This window comes from Magnolia sinica, chromosome 6 (genome assembly GCF_029962835.1).
Source record: "Magnolia sinica isolate HGM2019 chromosome 6, MsV1, whole genome shotgun sequence".
NCBI lineage: Eukaryota > Viridiplantae > Streptophyta > Magnoliopsida > Magnoliales > Magnoliaceae > Magnolia > Magnolia sinica.
Genome location: NC_080578.1, coordinates 75,946,720 through 75,969,024, shown reverse-complemented (window position 1 = coordinate 75,969,024; position 22,305 = coordinate 75,946,720).

The window sequence follows — 22,305 nt, the reverse complement described above, 5'->3', positions numbered from 1 at the left end:
AAATTTACAGGGCACACAAGGCTACCATTGGGGTACCAAATCCAAGGCCGCCAGTCCATCAGTGAAGAGTCTCTTGCTTCAGAGACTTGCCCACATGCGTTAATACTGAAATCAAACCAGGGAACTGGGGAGCCATCCTGCTTCGGAAGCTCACTTTTCCTTCGCCTGCAAGGTCAAACCCATTCACAAGGGGCGCTCTCTGGCCATCCTCATGACACTGCTTAAAACTATACAGACAGCATGGGTCTTACATGACTGTTTCATCAATTGCCTAAATGGGTCCATATGAATCTCTTTATGGGCTTTTTAGGGCCATAGACTCCACTGCTGCTCGAATGATATATATATATATATATATATGTCACCGATGATGATAGATGATAGGTCTTATGCGTAGTTGAGGCTTGTCATCAATTTCACCATCGCCAATAATGTTCTATCAATATTTATATTTCATTTAAGATAATATCAGCTTGGTGACAATAGCAATCTTGGCAACTGTGGTGATAGCCATTGACTTTTGGCACTTATCATCGGTGTTTGATCTTGACTTGATCGCATAATAGTAATAGTTCAATTTTATAGCAATGTTTTCTTACTATCATACATGACAGATCATCATTGCTACTATAGCCCATCGTGATCTTTACATTTATCTTTTTCATCTAACAACCTATTCTCATGATAATCATTGGTGATGATCATCGGCGTTATCATTGACATTTTGGTGATTGGTGACATATATATATTTGGCGCTTTTCACCTAATGGTATGGCTTGATGCAGTATGGCTGATGCTTTTAATATACCTCGAAAGTCTGCATTTCATTAATACTCAAAGAAAGAGAATACATCACTGAAAAGGAATATAGAGATCCATCTTTATTGCACCCTTGCCTACCCCCTTTTTATTGAGAAGAATTACGGAATTAAGCCACAAGTCTTCTAAATAAAAACTACACACATTCATGGACGGTATATTTTTAAGAAACGGGCGTTCAATGGTATACTTATACCCCGTCCGTCTTGATTCACTACCCGATATACCCCATTAGAATATACTTCAAATATTATATACAGGCCATCCCATTTAGGATCAAATTGCCTCTTGTCTTGTGGGTGACCACTTTCGGTCTTTTCAGCATTAATACCATATCACACTTTTTGAAAGAACGATGCTTAGCCCTTTTATCAAAAGCGGCGGAGATTCTTGTTTGATACAACTATAATCGCTGCTGAGCTGCTAACCGCTTTTCATCCATCAGATCTAATTCAGCCAATCTAATCTTAGTGTTCTCATTATCTGTCATTGACTGATATATTGCCACTTTGAACGAGGCAACTTGCATCTCTATAGGGATAACAGCTTCAACCCCATAAACTAGAGAGTATGGTGTCGCTTTTGTGGTAGTACGATGAGTAGTTCTACAAACCCACAAAGCTTCTTGCAACTTCTTGTCCCAATCACGTTTGTTCCCTGTAAAAGTTTTCTTCAATATTTTCACAATTGTTTTGTTAAAAGCTTCAGCTAATCCACTAGCTGGTGGATAGTACGGTGTCGAGAACGAATGTTGAATATCATATTTCCGACACAATCTTTCCAGTCCCTTATTCTTAAATGGCATCCCATTATCAGTGACAATCTTTTTCAGAATACCATAGCGGAATATTATTGCATCTCGTATGAAATTTACGACTTCCCTCTCTTTAACACTTCTCAACATAACAACTTCAGTCCACTTGGAAAAGTAATCCGTTACTACCAAGATATACTATTTTCCTCTGGATGACAATGGATTTATGAGTTCAATAACATTAAGTCCCCAGGATGCAAAGGGCCAAGAAGTCATTGATTGATGCAAATCTTCAGAAGGTACATGTATTATATCACCATGTATTTGGCATTCATGACATCGTCGTGCATAGTCAATTGCATCCTTAAACATCATTGGCCAGTAATACCCCATTCGACGTATTCGATAAAATAAATTTCTACCAACCTGATGAGCTCCACATTCTCCTGAATGTGCTTCACCCAATATTTGATTTGCCTCATTCGTATCCAAACATCGTAACAACACCTTGTTGTAGGAGTTCTTATAAAGTTCCTCATTACACATAAAGAATTTCTTTGCTCTTTTCTTTATCTGCATCTTTTATGCGGGATCCTCCGATAGGATATCATATTTAAAATAATCCACAAAAGGCTGGCACCAATCATTGTGATCTCTAAAAATGATAGGAGTAGTACCTCGGCCATCTCGACATCATCAGTAAGCAGTAAGAACCTTCTTTCTTCGATTGTTACTTGTAAAGGGCTCCGATTAGAATAGGCTAAGGCTGTAGCCAGACTGACCAAAGCATCTGCTATTGCATTTTCTGATCTGGGTATGTGTTTGACTTCAACATCTTAAAATTGCTCCAAAAGTTGTTGCTCGCGGTGACGATATGGAAGGAGTTCTTTCTTCCTTACATCAAATTCTATCATGAGCGAGTTTATTACTATAAGTGCTATGATTTCTTGCTCCTATAATTGTCAAATTTTGTAGTGCCAAAACATCTTGGAATCTGTCTTGTGTAGCGCATCAATATATTCAAGACCATGCAACGACAATGGTCAATGGTCTTTACTTCAAGATCTTCAAAATACAAGATTACTTGTTCATGTTTAAGTATAATATCAAGTATGAATTCAAGCTTTCAAGCTTCAAAAGTTTAAGTTTTTCAAGGCTTCGTACAAGTTAAGAAAAAGTTTTTATACTTTGATCCTCAAGCTCAAGCTTCAATATGTCACAAATTCAAGCTTTAGAAGTCTCGAGTTCAAGCTTCTATGAATGACAAGATCTCAAGCATCATGAACTTCAAAGAACATCTATCAACCGAAGGAAAAGAAGTTTCAATGTTCATACATCATGTATAAGGTATGAATGACCCTAGATTAACCATATGGTAGGTCATTTTGTATGCATAATTTAAATTGAGTCATTTAATAAGTGCATATACTGTTTCTCGACTAGTCTTGGACTATGTTCGACTAGTCCTAGCACTAGCTCAACCAATCCAAGAATTCCTCAACCAGTCATAAGTTTGTTACTGATTTTCAGGAATTTTTGTTAAAGCCTCGACCAATCTTGGAGACTGCTCGACCGGTCATGTGAACAGTGCTCAACTGTGCTTGACCAGTCTTGTAACCTTGACTTAAAATCCGGCAACTAAATATGGTTCCACATGACCAGTCGTGGACAATACTCGACTGGTCGTGAAGGCCACTTGACCGGTCGAGCAGAGCCTATGACCAATCGTGGAACGGCTATCCTATCGTGCTCAAAATTTCAAAAATTTGTTAGTCCTATGACCAATCATGCTGACCTCAGGACCAGTCGAAAGTGCGATTTCTACAATTATAAATAGAGCACGAATTTCAGAGTTTTACATTCAATTCAAGCTAAATCAATACATCACTCTGAAAGATAAGTTAGTGATATTCTTAAGCTATCTATTGCTCATTTTATATTCTCTTTAATTCGCTTTATTTGTATTCTGCATTCCAGTTATATTTGAAAGAGGGATTGAAGTATTCCCATTTCTTGGAATCAAAATCAAATCAAGCTAGCCCAAGGTTCATTAAATCTAAAATCTATCTAGACCTTAGAACCATTTCATAAGTGAGTGTGGACATTGAACTTCTACGTTGAACTTCTAATCCAATTTGGTTCTTTCGGGCTGCATCTAAAGGAGAATATCCAAGTATTTTACATTATTGTAAGTTTCTAACTTTTTGGTTTCTTTGAGATTGTGCCAGAAAAATCTCTTTGTTTTGGTTTGTCTGAGGTGATCCAGAAAACTCAAAGTGTGGGGTTTTTTGAATTGTGTAAGCCTAGTTGAAAGACACAATTGTGAGGGTTTTAGGTGAACCTTGAAAAACCTATTTTCATAGTGAACGCTAATATCCACTGTGCGAGGATATTAGGAGTAGAGTAGTTATGTGGCTATTTTTCTAAATAGTTGGTGTACACACAAGCGAACAACTAGAAGTTCTTGTATTATGGATTGATTGTTTATTTCTTTTTGTGGATGTTTGTAATTTTCCTTTTTTCATTTGTGGAAAATATTATAATTTCTTTTATGCAAGTGTGGGAATGTTGTAATAACTTAGATTTCTTTCCTTGTTATTTGTTTCTTTATTCCTCTATATCAGTTTGAGTTTTTAATACACAAACCTTTTTAGGAATCTGGTTGTCCTACCATAAACCTTTGGTTTTTGGTGTAAGGTTGTTCTTAGAACAACATCTGTATCAATCTCTCAATACTCATACATTTGAGGTTGTATTTAATTTCAGTATTGTGAGATTGTTTATTACTATCAGTATTTATATTTGTTTAAATTCCGCTATTAATTTTTAATTTGGTATAGTCCTATTCAACCCCCCCCCCCCCCTCTAGGACTTACTAGCTCGGCCTTTTCAATTACCAACTTAGAATCGCTAAAAATTCGCAATGCCCTTATCTCCATTTCCTGGGCTATTTCCATCCCTATGATGAGGGCCTGATACTTAACCTCATTATTGGTGCATGTTGCGCCTAATGGGAAAGAATATGGCAATAGATCACCTTGAGGACTAATGAATATTACCCCAACACCGGTTCCTAAAGTTCTGGAAGCACCAACAAAATACATCTGCCACGAGTCGCACAGTTCTGTCATCATCACCTGTTCATCTGAAAAATCATCGTTTATCATATCACTATCCGATACGGGATGGGCTGCCAAGAAATCCTCTACTGCTTGTCCTTTTATTGCTCTTGCCAATTCATATATTATTGTATATTCTGACAGTAAAAGCATCCACTTGGCCAATCTCCCAGATAGCATCGGCCTTGTCATTAAGATTTTTAGTGGATCCACTCGCGAAATCAAGATTATATCATGGGAGAGACAATAATGTCTTAACTTCTGAACTACAAAAATCAGAGCTAGGCACACTTTCTCGATAGGCACATAGTTGCATTCGACTCCCACTAAAGTTCTACTTAAATAATATAGCGCGATTTCCTTCCCCTGCTCATTCATTTGTGCTAGTAGAGCCCCTAATGAATTTTCTAATGCAGAAATATAGAGAATGAGAGGTTTACCTTTCACAGGCGCTGCCAATACTGGGGGATGTTTCAGCAACTCTTTGATTGAATCGAATGCGTTTTGACATGATTGGTCCCACGCAAATTCTACTCTTTTCTTCATTAGATGAGAAAATGGTTGACACCTTCCTGCAAGGTTTGAAATGAAATGACGAATATATGCCAATTTTCCTTATAAAATTTTTAATTCCTTCAGTGTTTTTAGGGGTGGCATTTCCTGTATGGATCTGATCTTTCCTGGGTTGATTTCAATTCCTCGATGTCTAATGACAAAACCGCGAAACTTCCCTGATGAAACGTCAAATGCACATTTAGGCGGATTCATTTTCAATTGCTTCTTTCTGAGATGACGGAATACTAAAGTTAAATGTTCACAATGTTCTTCATGGTCATTTGATCGAACCAGCAAATCATCTACATAACATTCGACATACTTATACATCATCTCTTGGAATATGTTTTGCATCACTCTCTAATACGTTGCACCAGTATTTTTGAGACCAAACGGCATAACTTTGTAACAGTAAATTCCTAGCGAGGTTTTGAATGCCGTAGCTTCCTCATCTTCTAGAGCCATTCTTATCTGATTATATCCTGCGTAACCATCCATAAAGGACATGATAGCTTATTTCATCATACTATCAATCAACAACTCTGTAATTGGTAGTGAAAAGTCAACCTTGGGACATGCTTCATTCAAGTCCCTGAAATCGATGCATACTCTGATTTGTCCACTCTTCTTTTTCACTGGGACGATGTTTGATATCCATTTGCGATACTTGACTTCCCTAATGAACCCAACTTTGATGAGTTTACCCACTTCTTCTTCAATCAGAGGAACTAGCTCCGAATGGAATCTCTGTTGTGCTTGCTTAATCGGCCTCTTATCTTTAGAAATATTTAACCGATGCACTGCCACTAATGGTTCTAGGCCCGGCATTTCAGCATATGTCCAGGTAAATACATCTTTATTTTCTTTTAAAAGTCTCACATACTTATTAGCCTCCTACTCAGAAAGACCAGCGCTTATGAATATATTCCGGGGTTCTTCTTTTGTTCCTATGTTTATTTCCCGCAAGCTATCAATCGTTGGTTGCCCACCATCTTCTATTTGCTTGGGAGCCACTTCGGGAAGTTTAATTATTTCAATTTCTTCTTCTTCTGTCGCCCCCACGATGATTATGTTTACTGAGGATTCCCTCCCAACCCGTGAAAATTTTCCTGTCTCTTTTCATCAATCCCAACCGGGATTAAAATACCTTTTCCACTGTTCAAACCAACTGGCTCTTCACAATTGAAGCCTATATTCTGCATTATTCTTTTGCTAACAGAGTTGTACCTTTCCAAATCTTCAGGTGTCAACTTTGCAAATTTCATCTCATTATCTCTCTTTGCTTCTATTTTCCTCTTTGACGCCACATAGAAGTCGATAAGTTCAAGATTCTTCTTATTGGCTTCAACATGGACCCTTTTAGGCATAGCTGAGAATGGTTTCTTCCTTTCGACTTGCAGTAGAGGCATCGTATAATTTGCCTGCAAAATCTCTAACTGCTCGAATGATAATAATATTATTGGAGGTTATCCTATCCGTCTCAGATGCTTTAGTACAAAATAGAATTTCTTTTTCACCTTCTCTTTTTCGAACATTGCTATCTTTACAATTCTGTTTTGTGCTGTGATGGTACTATCTTTCACCATTTCACTATTATTGCTTCTCTCATTATTTCCTGTGGTGAATTCGTCATAATAACTGGCATCAGCGAAGAAAGATTCTGCCTCCATATAGGGTTTTGCATCAGCCATCACCTTACATTGAATCTCGTCTTTACAATACTTGAAGCGCTGGTGGAGGGTTGACAGTATGATGCCATATTGGTGCATCCAAGGTCTTCCCAGCAGGAGATGATATGTTGTTACTGCATCGATAACATGATAAACAACATCCGTTATCAGTTCCTCAATTTCCAATGTCAACGTGATTTTACCGAGTGCTCTTTATTCATCTTGATTGAACCCTTGTATCATCATCCCACTGGGGCACAGATGAGAGCGGCGATATCCGAGTTCACTTAGCATCATCAATGGAAGTAGATTCACTGCAGACCCATTGTCTAGCATTATCCATTTTATTTGTCTACTATCGACATGGCCTTTAACCATCAGTGGCCTATAATGATCTTCTCCACAGATTAAGTCTTCATCAGAGAAAGAAATAACCGGCATACAATTGTTTCGCTTTTCATGTTCCATCTCCGTAAGCAATGTTCTCCTGACGTTATTAACAAAGAGGGCTTGTATTAGACCATTTCTAGAATCTTTTGACAATCGTAGTGCATCATATACGCTTAGTCGAGCTGGTGTGCCTTTTAAATGACTCACTACATCATATGCCACCCCTTCCACCTTATCTTTCCCTTTTTCTCTGGTACTGTTATGGATCTCTTCGTGTATCTCCTTCCTTACTACCTCTGCATTCTATTTGTAAGGACTCTTTACCCTTTTTCCGAAACGTAATGTGACCATCGTAGCTTTACTCGTTCATTCAAGGGGATAATGGTCACCCATTCTTTTACTATAATTTGAATCCGTACATTCCTGTCAAATATCATATGCAATATTAACTGTTATTTACCAAAAAATAAATTCTATTTTGGACATGAAAGGGAGGATGTTTCCATTGAGAGTTACCATTTTGTTTCGACCAGAAACGAAATGCATTTGATTTGGGAGAATTTCTTATTTAACATCAATAAAGATAGAGCAAAGGGAATATTCGTCAATTTCATTTATTCTAAGTTCATTACATCCTCTTTATCCTCTGATTCCAAGAAAAGAATACATGAAATCAAGTATAATTGAAATGTAAATTTTGATAGCATTCTGGTGCATTTCCATCAAATCTTAGGGGAGACGAGTTGTGCGGGTTTCCCCTACTGGAATCCCTTAGAAATATTCAAAATAACTTGATCATCTGTCAAAAATTTCAGCATAACGGCTGCCCTCAAAGATAATCCGTGAAACTCATACAAGAGTTGCGCGGCTGGTGAGTTGCACGGACTCGCACAACTTGTATGAGTTGCGCAGCCTTCTTTCCTCTCTTCTCTCTGCCCTCAATACCTATCAGAGGGACTGATCTCCTAAACATCCAATCTGTCAAATGAGGGGGTGAGAGGGTATTTATAGGCATTCGCATGTGTGAGCCCTCAATTCTTGTGCCATAGGTCCCACTTCGCATCATCAAATCCTCTTTCCCTAATAGAACTTGCACGCCCCAGCGCAACTGGGACGAATTGCATGGACCCGGGCAACTCAAGTCCTGTGCAACTTAAGACTCGTGCGACCCTGGTCTTGTGCAACTTGCTCTCTTCTTTCGTGCCTTTCTCTTACCTCTTTCTCCTTAATCATTCTTTGGTGCCCCAACACATGAGGATACCAAAGGCCAAGTGTGGCCGAACTTGCGACATATCTTAAAATGCGCTTTACAACACATGAGGATACCAAGGCCAAGTGTGGCCGATTGATATCATGCACAAATTCCTATGTTAAATGCAATATCATGTCAGCTCGCAGTTAAATATAATAAACTGCCTATCATACTACGATATAACTTAGGATCTACACTTTTACCTGTAGAATCCTTAAAGAGTTTAAGTGTCATACTCATATGAGTATCGAAATTCTTACCGCTCCCAAATCTAAATTTTTTCACTAAGTTTAGAGCATACTTGCTTTGAGAAATAAATATCCCATCAGCAAGTTGTTGCACTTGTAGACCTAAAAAATAGTTCATTTCTCCTACCATGCTCATTTCAAACTTGGACTTCATTAATTCTACAAACTCAACAGACATGTTATCACAAGTATATCCATAGATAATGTCTTCAACATATATCTGCACTATTAGAATGTGATCATTGTATTTCATTACAAACAGTGTCTTATCAACACTTGCCATTACAAAGTTATGACTTAGTAGAAACATAGTCAACTTTTCGTACAATGCCCTAGGAGCTTGTTTTAAACCATAGAGTACTTTTTCAGATGATAAACATGGTTAGAATGTTTAGGGTCTTCAAAACCTTTAGGCTGTTTTACATATACTTCCTCATGTAAATCACCATTCAAGAAAGCACTCTTGACATCCATTTGATAGATTTTAAAATTTTTGTAACAAGCAATGGATATGAATAGTCTGATAGATTCAAGACGAGCTAATGGGGCAAAGGTTTCATCATAATCGATGCCTTCTATCTGAGTGTACCCTTATACAACCAGTCTCGCCTCATTTCTTATAATGTTACCTAATTCATCAGACTTATTTTTAAAGATCCACTTGGTTCCAATTATATGTTTATCATTAGGTCTAGGAAGCAAATGCCATTCATCATTTTGAACAAACTAATTGAGCTCTTCTTGCATTGCAACAATCTAGTTTTCGTCAGAAAGGGCTTCTTTTATGTTAGCTGATTTTATCTGATATGTAAAGCACACATAGTTTCACATGTTTTCTAATTGTTTACGAGTGCATACACCAATGAGAAAGTTTCTAAGGATTTGATCAGTTGGATGATCTTTAACTAATCGTAGTTCAGTGTTATTATTTTGACTGGATGAAGAGTCTAGTTTATCAATTAATGAGATTTCATCGTCTTCTGAACTAGTGGTAGATGTATTCAAATGATCATCTATGACAACATTAATAGATTCCTGAATTACACCGGTCCTCTTATCAAGAACCCGATGTGCTCGAGTATTTAGAGCATACCCTAAAAATTTCCCTTCATCACTTTTGTTGTCAAATTTATCCAGATTTTCTCGGTCACGCAAGATGTAGCACTGCCAAAAACTCGAAAGTATTTGACAGTAGGCTTCTTATCAAACCACATTTCATAAGCAGTTTTACTATTTGCTATGCAAGAAGAGTTAAATCAATTTGTCAGAAATGATGCTTAGTACTTGGTCTTAGACCTTCTAATAAACATGTAATTGAAACTAAATGGATCTTTAAGAACAAATCTGATGAAATGGGGAATATCATTAGAAACAAGGCACAACTAGTTATACAAGAATACACTCAGATAGAAGGTATTGATTATGATGAAACCTTTGCACCAGTTGCATGCCTTGAATTTATAAGATTATTTATTTCAATTGCATATCATAAGAAATTCAAAATATATCAAATGGACGTCAAAAGTGCGTTTCTAAACGGTGATCTGCATGAGGAAGTATATGTTGAACAACCTAAGGGTTTTGAGGACCCCAAACTTTCAAATCATGTGTATCATCTTAGAAAGGTACTTTATGGTTTGAAACAAGCTCCCAAGGCATGGTATGAAAAACTAACTGAATTCTTACTTAGTCATGACTTTATCATGAGAAATGTTGATAAAACCTTATTCGTCAAGAAATATAACGATCATATATCGATAGTTCAGATCTATGTTGACGATATTATTTATAGATCTACATGCACTAACTTGTCTATTAAGTTTACAGATCTAATGAAATACAAGTTTGAAATGAGTATGGTTGGAGAACTAAATTACTTTCTTGGATTACAAGTAAAATAACATGAAGATGGTATATTCATCCCACAAACCAAGTATGCCTTAAAACTTGTAAAGAGATTTGGGTTTTAGAATGGAAAATAGTTTGATACTCCTATGAGTACAACTCTCAAACTCTCTAAGGATGAATTAGGTAAAAGTATAGACTCTCATCTATATCGAAGTATGATTAGTAGTCTTCTATACTTAACTGCTAGTAGACCTGATATTGCTTTTAATATTGGAATATGTGCAAGATATTAATATGATCCTAAGGAATCACATCTAATCATTGTTAAACGGATAATCCGATATGTTGCAAGTATTATTAACTTAGGTCTATAGTATCGGCATGATACAACTATACAAATTACCAAATATACCGATACAAATTGGGCAGGAAATATTGACGATAAAAAATCTACCAGTGGTGGATGTTTCTAGGTAGGGAATTGTTTAGTTTCCTGGCTCAGTAAGAAACAGAACTCTGTATCTCTCTCAACAACTGAAGTTGAATATATCGCAGTTGTTAATTCATGCACCCAGCGATATGGATGAAAAGAATGTTAGCTGATTATAGTTGTCACGCCCCTAACTTGGAAATTGGGCTCACAAAATTTTCGATCGCTGAATCTGGCCCTGACAGCCTCCATAGTACCCCATTCTCGACTCCCGGCACCCATACACCAGGTTCCGATCCTGAGATTCTACAAGGAGGATTTCAAACATGATTTTGATTTGTAATAAGCATAACCATAAGCATAACCCATGAACAATAACCATAAGAACACCATCACAAAATCCACTATGATAAAAAAACTTTAAGGTACAATGTGTATAAAGGAAAATACAAGATAATAATAATGGAAACTCCTGAAGCTCGACTGCACGCTCCTACTGCGGCGAAGATACGACTGCGTCCTGGTGTCACCTGCACGCATCAATCATGCATAAGCTTATAGAAAGCTTAGTGGGTGCAAAATATGAAAGTGCTCAGAATGCAATATCAGAGTAATGCGGAATCATGCTGATGAGTACATGAATGCAATCAACCGTACCAAGGCTATAAGGTGCAAAATATGAATGTTATTGGCCATATCAAGATATGCAATGCAAGATGCAACTCAAGCATGCCAATCATCATGCAAGTCCACATATCAATGCAGCTCATCACTAGATCATCAAATATCAGTACAATTCTCATTCTGGATAATCACCGGGGTTTAGTACACTCCAAATGATATTGCCCCTTTCCCAGGCGCGCAGTCCAATTGAGCGTAAGAAACCTCACTATCCACCTGGCCAATAGTCTGCCAATACCTATTCGGCATGTCGATAGTGGACCCATTCATGAGTTGGTCAAACTCAGCCTAGTAATGCCCCCTACCCTTAGGCGGGTAAGGCCACACCCCTTTTCAAGTGACCACGACACAGTGGAAGACACAACCACCTAGTATTCAGCTCTCGTGCGCTCATGTATCCACTCGGTCTTGACGTTGGAATTATCCTCTGGTACCATTGGGTTTAGGAATTTTCACACAGGGACATCTATGGCGCCACAATGCTTGTAACAATATTTTCGGTGTCCGATAGGCCACAACCCTGATGTCGCTAGGGTGTACAGTAATCATAATCATACAAATGTAAAGTTCATGAGTCATGCAGTCCAATCATGTATCAATCCTGCATATATCGTGCACTCATGTGGAGTAACTCTGCCTATCAGGGAGTCCCATAAACCACTTGCACTATGGCATATGTAATGGCCAATCACATCTCATAACAAACATACAGATGATGCGTATGGGCATGTATCATAATATTATGTTGTCACAAACTCATAATCGACAATGGTAGCTGGTATTAGCAATCGGCACTGATAATCGGAATCGATAATCAACCTCGACGCAAGGCGGGGTCTATAAATGGATGGCCGATGATGAATCAATTAAAATGAATGGGGCCCAAGCATTTGGGTTAACCTACTAGAGAATGACAAGGATGAGCCTAACTAGGCCTAAGGGAAGGTCATAATGTGGACTTTCAACCATCATTGCCCATCAATGTGGTCCTTTAACCAAGATTACTCCCAAGGAGTGGCCCACATTGGGCCAAACATAAAGTGGGCCCACGACCTCGCATAAGGCCCTAATATACATCATCATGGGCCTCAATTGCATCAAATGGGCTGATTTAAATGGGCTAAATCAAATGGGCTGAATCAAATGGGCCGATTCAAATGGGCCAAATCAATGGACTAAATCAAATAGGCTGAATCAATAGACCGAATCAAATGGGCCTATTCAAATGGGCTGAATCAATGGACTGAATTAAATGGGCAGAATCAAATGGACCGAATCAAATGGGCCGAATCAATGGGCTGAATCAATGGACGGAATTAAATGGGCCGAATCAATGGGCCGAATCAAATGGGCCAAGTCGAATGGGCCAAGTTGAATGGGCTGAATCAAATGGGCCGAATCGAATGGGCCACAACAACTACACCATTCATCCATCTATAGAGATCATTTTAGAGCATTTTCCAAACAAATGAATCATGTCAAAAGATCATCTGGACCATACCACAAACAACAGTGGTGATAAGGATTTCCACTATTAAAATTTAGAGGGGCCCACCATAGCGTTTATTTTCCATCTAGTCAGTTCATAAGGTCACAAAGACCTGAACTAAGAGGAAAAACAAATATCATATTAGTCCAAAACTTCTATAACCCAAAGGGTTTCAATGGTAGACGTTCAATCCCACTATTTTCTGTAATGTGGTCCACTTGATAACTAGATCTGTCTTATTCTTCTTCCCAAGCCATAAAATTATCTCTCAAAATGGTTAGACGTTGTAGATACAACACATGCATCATGGTGGGTCACTACATGAATGGTGTAGATGTAGAGCATTAGGGTGGGCCGTACATGACACCATCTAAATGGATAGTGCAAATGAAACACATAGATCAAGGTGGGGTCCATGAGTGTGGCTCAACATGGCGAGCAAGCCAAATGGATGGACGGTTGGATGAGATCCATCCATCAGCGATGAGTGCCACCATCCAGACCTCTGGACAGTGAGGATTTCACCTTACGTCGGTTGCAGCTGACGTTAATACAACTGTTATATAGCTGTCGTAGGTACGGTGGGTCCCACGTGGGAGTGGCCCACCATATCATTTATCTAATATAAAATACTATATATATATACATGTGTGTGTGGAAGGGTGGGAGTGTCAGCGCCCAGTGTCCAGAGACATTGTACGGATGACCTGATGAAACACATCCATCATGCTAGGCCCCACATGAATGAACAGTCTGGATGTCACACACATCCATCATGGTAGGGCCCACATGAATGGACGGTTGCACACATGCAACAAATGGGGCCCACGTGGTGGCCCACCATAGCTATGGATTGGCTGAAATTTACTTTTTTGCTTCATCCAATCCAAGCTTGTCCATTGGACAGGCAGCGAGGTGGAGCCCAACACATGGACGACCTAGATTAGGAGGGCCACATACATCATTATCACACAAAAAAAGAAGAGAAAAGGCGAGAGAGAACAACATGAAAGGGGAGGGACCCTGCCACTAATGGGCCCTCCCTTATACAATGCCTACATCATGAGGGTCCCACATCAACTGGGCCCTAAAATTTAAATCAACAGTGGATCACCCACGTTAGGACTCATTTTTTTAGCTCCTTGGACTCCTAGGCTCCTTGCCTTCAATTTTGATGGAGGTTGATGGAGATTGGAAGGTTGGGATGGGAGATGAGAGGGTAGGAAAATGGGTCACACTTGGATTTGAGAGGGAGCTTGGACGTTGGGTGTATGCTCTAGGGGTTGGAGTGTGAAGATAGAAATGAGAGAGAGAGAGAGAGAGAGAGAGAAATGATGGATGAAAAGGGATGGATGGAGTGGTTATTGTAAGGGATGAGAATAGGAAAGCATGGGTTGGGTTGAAATTTGTGTAAAGGTGGAATGGGTGGGGAGAGAGAGAGTTAACTTAGGGAAAAGAGGGAATAGGTGCTTGTACTTGGGATAGGATGAGGTGAAATTGGAGTATGGTTGGTGTACTTGACTTGATTGATGGGACATGTTGTAGAGATTCTCTCAGAATTCATAACGCGCGATTTTTCTTTGGAATGAACGTGGGCCCACATCTCCTGGCCTGAGTATCTGATCGGTGCGCGAGTCATGGCATTGTAACCATAGCGATGGTGTCGTCACTAGGGTACAAGTTTCGGGTCGAGCCGACTTCGGTATGCAGAACTCGGTTTAGGATCGCGCACAAACGTCAAATACAGGTTGAGGGTTGCCAGAATTCGATAGGGAGGACGACGGAAGCCTATGGAACGGTACAGACTATGATACAGGCCTTACAGCTCTCTCCTCCAAATAAAAATTTTTACCCTCGAAATTTACGCTATCATTGCAAGTAAATATAACTCATAATAGAAGAAGAAACAAAGCATCATCATATAAAATTGGGGACAGCATACAAGATATAACATATAATCAATCATCAAAGACATAGAGATAGCGCTCTCGAATATCGGCCTCGCACTCTCAAGACACCTCATCAATGGAATGGTGATCCCACTGAACCTTCACCAAGGGAATGACCTTGGTCTGGAGGACCTGCTCCTTCCGATCAAGGATACGAACTGGCTGCTCAATGTAAGAAGTGTCCTCACGAACCTCCAGCAGCTGTCAATCAATAACAGGAACTATATCTGACCCACACTTCTTCAGCATAGAGACATAAAAAATATTGTGGACGCCAGACAACTAAGATAGTAAGGTAAGCCGATAGGCCACAGCGCCAGCGCACCCAGTGATCTTGAAAGGTCCGATGAATCTCGGGGCAAGCTTACCCTTTGCTCCAAATCGAACTACGCCCTTCATGGGCGAGACCTTAAGATACACTCTGTCCCCAACAGCAAATTCTAAGGGATGACGCCGGTGATCAGCAAAACTCTTCTGCCGGCTCTGAGCTGTGCGCATCCTCTGCCTGATGATATAGATGGCCTCTGACGTCTGCTATACAAGATTGGGACCTAAGAGACGCCGCTTTCCGACCTCAGTCCAACAACTCAGAGATCTGTACAGTCTGTCATATAATGCCTCGAAAGGAGTCATTCTAATGGTCACCTGATAGCTGTTGTTATATGCGAACTCAGCAAATCGTAGATGCTCATCCTAGCTACCCGAGAAGTCGATCGTGTAAGCTCTGAGCATATCCTCAAGGATCTAGTTGACCCTTTTGGTCTGCCCATCAATTTGTGAATGATACGCGGTGCTGAATCATAAGGCACACCCCATACCCTCTAAATGCTCCCCCAAAACTGAGATGTGAACTTCGGGTCTCGGTCTGAAACGATCGAGACTAGAACATCGTGTAGTCTCACAATATCGTCAACAAATAGCTTGGCAAGCTGGTCCGAATGCTAAGTCTCACGAATCTCAAGAAAATTTATCGACTTCGTCAGACGGTCCACGACAACCCAAATGACATCATGACCGAGGTGAGTCCTCGGTAAACCCATGATAAAATCAGTAGATACATGCTCCCACTTCCACATCGGGACACTCAATGGATACAATGGACGAGGGGGTCTCTGATGATCGGCTTTGACATGGTGGCATGTGTCACACTCGGCCACAAAACTGGCGATTTAGCGCTTCATCCCTGCCCAAAAATACTGCCTCCTCATATCACGATACATCTTCGTTGAGCCAGGATGGATAAAAAACCGTGATCAATGTGCCTCAGCTATAAGATCTCTACGTAACTTAGGAATATCCGAGACACACAATCAGCCTCTAAAGCAAAGTCCACCATCAGAACCAATCTGCTAATTTGTCTGAATCTCAGATGCTGCCTCTGCTTGGTAATCGTGTAACGACTCTTCTATCTGCTGAGCCTCGATCACCTTCATGAAAAGAGAGGGTTGAATCGACAGGCTCGATAGCTAAATGATTAAAGATTGTAGACCAAACTTAAAGTCATACTCCGTTATATCCTCAAGCATCTTTCACTCCTGAATCATCATATGTGCCACTAGGCCCCGTGGCTGATGGCTAAGGGCATCCACCACCATGTTTGCCTTGCCTGGGTGGTACCGGAGATCAAAATTATAGTCCTTTAGGAGGTCCATCCAGCGTCTCTACCTCATGTTCAGCTCAAACTGAGAGAATGGATACTTTAAGCTCTTGTGGTCAGAGAAGCGCTCGAACCTAAGCCCACAGAGGTAGTGCCTCCACACCTTCAGTGCGAAGACGACTGTTGTTAGCTCCAAATCATGCATAGGGTAGTTTAACTCATGGACCTTGAGCTGGCGAGACACGAAGGCCACTGGTCTCCCGTGCTGCATCAGGACAGCACCCAAGCTAATACGCGAAGCTTTAGTAAATACAACAAATCCATCACTCCCAGAGGGAAGAGTGAGGACAAGAGCGGATGTGAGGTAGTCCTTCAGCTCCATAAATACTCACTCACATGCGTCGCTCCAAATAAACTCTGCGCCCTTCCGAGTTAACTTGGTCAATGAAACGCTGATAGTAGCCCGCCAAACTAAGAAAAGTGCGGATCTCAGACACAGTCATGGGCTGGCCCCACTAATGCACTGCCTCAACCTTCGAGAGGTCCACTGTGACACCCTCCCTCAACACCACGTGACCGAGAAACTTAACATCCTCCTGTCAGAACTCGCACTTCTCTAGCTTTGCATACAGCTAGTGGGCACAGAGGGTCTGCAATGCAATCTCTAAATGCTGCACATGCTCCTCACGGGTCCTCTAATAGATCAGAATGTCGTCGATGAATACCACAACAAAGTTGATCAAGATACGGATGGAAGACCTCGTTCATCAACTGCATGAATACTGCTAGCGCATTGGTCAATCCGAAAGACATGACCTGAAACTCAAAATGACCATAACGCGTCTGAAAACCGTCTTCAGGATGTCCTCCTCTCAGACCCGAATCTGATGATAATCGGAACGTAGGTTAATCTTCGAAAAGAATTGTATACCCTGCAGCTGATCAAACAAATCATCTATCCTCAGGAGTGGATACTTGTTCTTAATCGTGACCCGGTTGAGGTCGCGATAATCCATGCAGAGCCTCAACGAACCATCCTTCTTCCTGTTGAAGAGTACCGGTGCTCCCTAAGGCAAACTACTCAGACAAATGAATCCCAACTCACGTAACTCATCCAACTGAAGCTGCAGCTCCCTCAACTCCATCGGTGTCATACAATACGGGGCCTTCAAAATAGGCATGGTACCGAGCACAAGATCGATCTGGAACTCAATATGCCGATGAGGTGCCAACCCTAGAATCTCCTGGAACATGTCGGGGAAATCATAGACAATCATCAACTGATCAATACATGCGGCAACAGACTCCTCAACAGCATAGGACATCAAATATGACAATAGCTCTCCTCTCGGCTAGGCAACGAACTAAAACTGCAATAAGATTGGTATACAGAACCTGACTATCCTCGTGAAACAGTTCAAGATGGCGTGGTACTCGGTAACCCAATCCATGCCCAAGATAACGTCAAAATCTGACATTGGCAGTATGTACAAGTCAGTGGGCAAGAAAATCTCTCCCACTAACATGGGACAAGACGAACAGAAGCAGCCTAATATTGTAGTCTTCCCTAAGGGCATCGATACGATCAACCCATCTTGACCAGACTCTATTGACAATCCAGTCAAACGGCAGAATCCCTCAAACATAAACGAGTGTAAAGCATTGGAATTAAATAAAACTCGAGTGATACATGCAGAGACTGGAAGTATACCCTCAACGACTCCTCCGGAGGACTACGGGTCCTACTTAGCAGTGTAGAACTTAGCATAAGCTGGCTGGTGAGGTGCTTGTCCCCTTTGAGGTCCCTAATGTTGCTGCTGCTTCTGTAGCGGTCTGTACTGCTATCTCTACTGCTGTTGGGACCTCGGCGGCTGAGGTGGCTGCAGTCGCTGCTGATGGGGTGGAGGCTGTTGTGGCCCTCTCGGCTGCTGCAGATGAGGGCGGGGGCACTCATACACGGGGTGCACTGTCCCACTACATCCATAATAAGTCCCTATACACAGCTGCTAAGGTGGGGTTGGAGGTGCCGCTGGTGCTTCTTGTGCTCTGGCAGATGGGTGGCACTTATGCCTCTATGGCCGTCAATGTTGTTGGGAGCTACTGGAGGGGGCTTGTCTCTTCCGACCTCTCCTCTGATCTCGATCGTTGTGTGTACTAGCCCATTCAGTCTCATAATCTGAGCCCTCTGTACTACTACATGAAAAGTCAGGAGCTCATGCCCAATAACACAGCCTCGAAGACCGTAATGCAAGTCGTTCTCAAAATGGCGGGCTTTTCGCCCCTCGTCTCAACCAAATATGGTGTGAACCTTGATAGCGCCACAAAACGAGCCGCATACTATGCCATAGACATGTATCCATGCACCAAGGTCTCGAACTCTAATGCTCGCTGCCAATGAATGTGGTCGGGGAAGTACTACTGCTCGAATCAGTCTACAAAATCCTCCCATGTCCAGATGAAATCAGGCCCTGCAACACGAGTAACAGAGGTCCACCAGTGCTTGACCTCACCCTGGAGAAGAAATACTACCAAACAGACTCGCTGCTGGGTCATACATGCCATAGTGTCAAAAATCTTCTCCACATCGGAGCGCCACCTCTCGGTTGCTGTCGGATCTGGATCGCCCTGAAAACGCGGAGGATCGAGCTGTCTGAACTCTCAAAGAAGGGCACTCACACGCTCTTGCTCTACCCGAGCTGGCGAAACAATAGGGTGCCTACCGTGTCCCTGAAGCACAGTCATCATAATAATATTACGCAAGATAAATGACATTATACTGTGATAACTCAAGCGCAATTAATATTTCAAGAAATCCTATTCAACATTCTCATACGAAACATATCGATATTCGATACCTTTATATTCGATAATTAGTTGAGGATAAGAGTATTACATTAATCACAAAACCGCTCGACCAGAATATATTTTCCAAATTAAAGCATAATATTGGTGTAATCATTTTTTTAAAATTATTATATGTTTATAATGTTTAAATGCATAACATGTAAATAAAATTAAATTTTTAAATAATTTTTTCAAATTTGTGGCCTGCTCGACAAGTTGAGTATATGCTCCTTCGGTCGAGGATCGTGGGTTTGCACAATAAAGGGGGGAAAAATCACTTTTCATTTCATTTTCTACCTTCATCTTTGACTAGCCTACGCTTCTCTCAATGAACCCATCTCCCAATCTTCATTGTAAGTGATCTTTTTTTCATTTTCCTTCTAGATTTGGGTTGATCTTTGCTAGTTTATCTTGTATTTGTGGTGTATTTGTGATTTCCAACCTTTATGTAGTGGGTTTTGAGTAAAAATCTAATCTAGACTCAACCCATCTACTTTCCTTAATCTTCTCTTGTACAATCACTAAATGCAGCATTGTACTAGGAGGAAAACAACTCGCAAGGGCCATGATGGATCTTCCTCTAGGTCAACTCCCATTAGTGTAAGAACCCTAAGGGGCCCCGAAGAAGATTCAAAGCATGTTAGGGATTTCCACACTAGAGAGATTATAATAGAAAGGATTGTAAATGTTGAACACATTGCACTATTTCATCTTGTGCCTATCCTTAACAATATATGTTGGAAAAATATTCTTGGTTGGGGCGGAATGGCTTACCGTTCCATTGTGCAAGCCATGTACGCGTCCATAAGTAACATGTCCCTTGAAAATCTTACTTTTACAATTAATTTTAGAGAAGGGACACTCACTATTGATAGCCACTTGATTTCAGCTTTAACTTAAATAGCCATCACTAATGATGGCATTCCCATTGCCAGTCTCACCGATAAAATGACTCATACTGGGCAACGGGCGATCACTCGTAGACTATGTCGCTTTGATGTTGAATGAAAATCTGGTAATACTCTTCGTGTTAACCAGATGCTTCCCAAATATCGTGTCTTGCATCAAATTTTTACATCCAATGTTTATCCAAGATTTGGGAATAAGTCTGACCTTACTTTCTCCATGACTCATGTCCTTCATTCTATAGAAACTGGTATTCCAATATGTCTTCCTTCTTTAATGTGCTACTTAATCATTCAATTCCATATTCATCCTAGTCATGGTTCGATTCCTTTCGCCTATATCATGACTTGCATTGCTCTTCATTGCAATGTCATCATAACTTCGACCGAGGCACCGAAATCGCAATTACCTTTTAATAATGTAAATTTGAACAAAATGATTCTGGAATTTCTTTCGGGCCAACGAGATGAAGAAGAGGAAGTGCCCGCACCAGAGGACACGTCGATGGATGATATATTTATTGAGCTTGATGAGTCAAATGATCCAGCTGATCTAGACTTTCAACCTTCTCAGGTGGATGATTGGCTCAAATCTTTAGAGGAGAAGGTTACTGAGTTGAAGGTCTCTAAAGACAATCTAGCGCAAAATCAAAAATCTACATGCAAAAGTACTTTCATCACATCACCAGAAGTTTGCACCAGATTGATCCTTCTGTGCCTCCTCCCTCTTCCTTTAGATCCGACTAAGTTAATATAAGTTTTTAAGTTATTACTCTATAAAACTTATACTTTGTGTGTTTGCTTGATGACTTTTTCTTATACTCTCCTAATCTCCTTGAATGCTTATTTCCCTTAACTTGACATTTTCATATGCTTATAAAACGCCTCAGATTTCGAGGGTCGAACAAAGCTCAACTCCTGAGATCTAGCACATCACTTATGCAACATGGATAATGATGTTTAAATGTTGTCCATATTAATATATTAAACATGAGTGGGATTATACTAAAACAGTATATCATACTTCAGAGACAATAAAATTAAGCAAGCGGAAGATTTAAATATATGTATTGAAATAAGTAAGTAGTTCATAGCCTCCATAGTATGATGATATATCAAGGTTTAATTTATATAAGGTTTATTTCAAAATATACAAAATGTCAAAATGTAAGCGTCCAACTAATCCATGTATCCCTGTAATCCCGTCGGATCAGAACGAGGTCTACATAGACCCGCCTGATAGATGAACATAGGAGAATTCCTCCTCCTCATCTATGAAGTCCAACTTAGCTACATAGACTTCATCCTCATCTGCATCAACAAGAGAGTTTGTTTCGTGTTTTAAAACACCGTCCTAGAGTGGGAGTGAGTGATCAACACAGTGGTACTATAAGGCAAAGGTTAACATGTTATCAAGCCAATCAAACATTAATAATAAAGCAATACAACAATCACTTCCTAGCTACTCTTGTTAATGCAGGAATGGTGTGTAGTAATGATGCATGCCCTCGCACAAAGCTCCCTCAAAAGTGACTCCAACAACCAAGTTTGCGCATGACAAACTCTCTAAAGTGCAACTTCCTCACCAAAGCACATGCAATGCGGTGCATGGTCATGTTAGCCGAGTACTTAATTACGCATATTCATATAACAAGTTCAGGAAGCTAAGGTACCTCCCTTTATATCATTTACCCAACCGAAGGATCCATCTATGGTCGTCAATCCTAGTTATTCACATACGATAGGCAAGTTGTA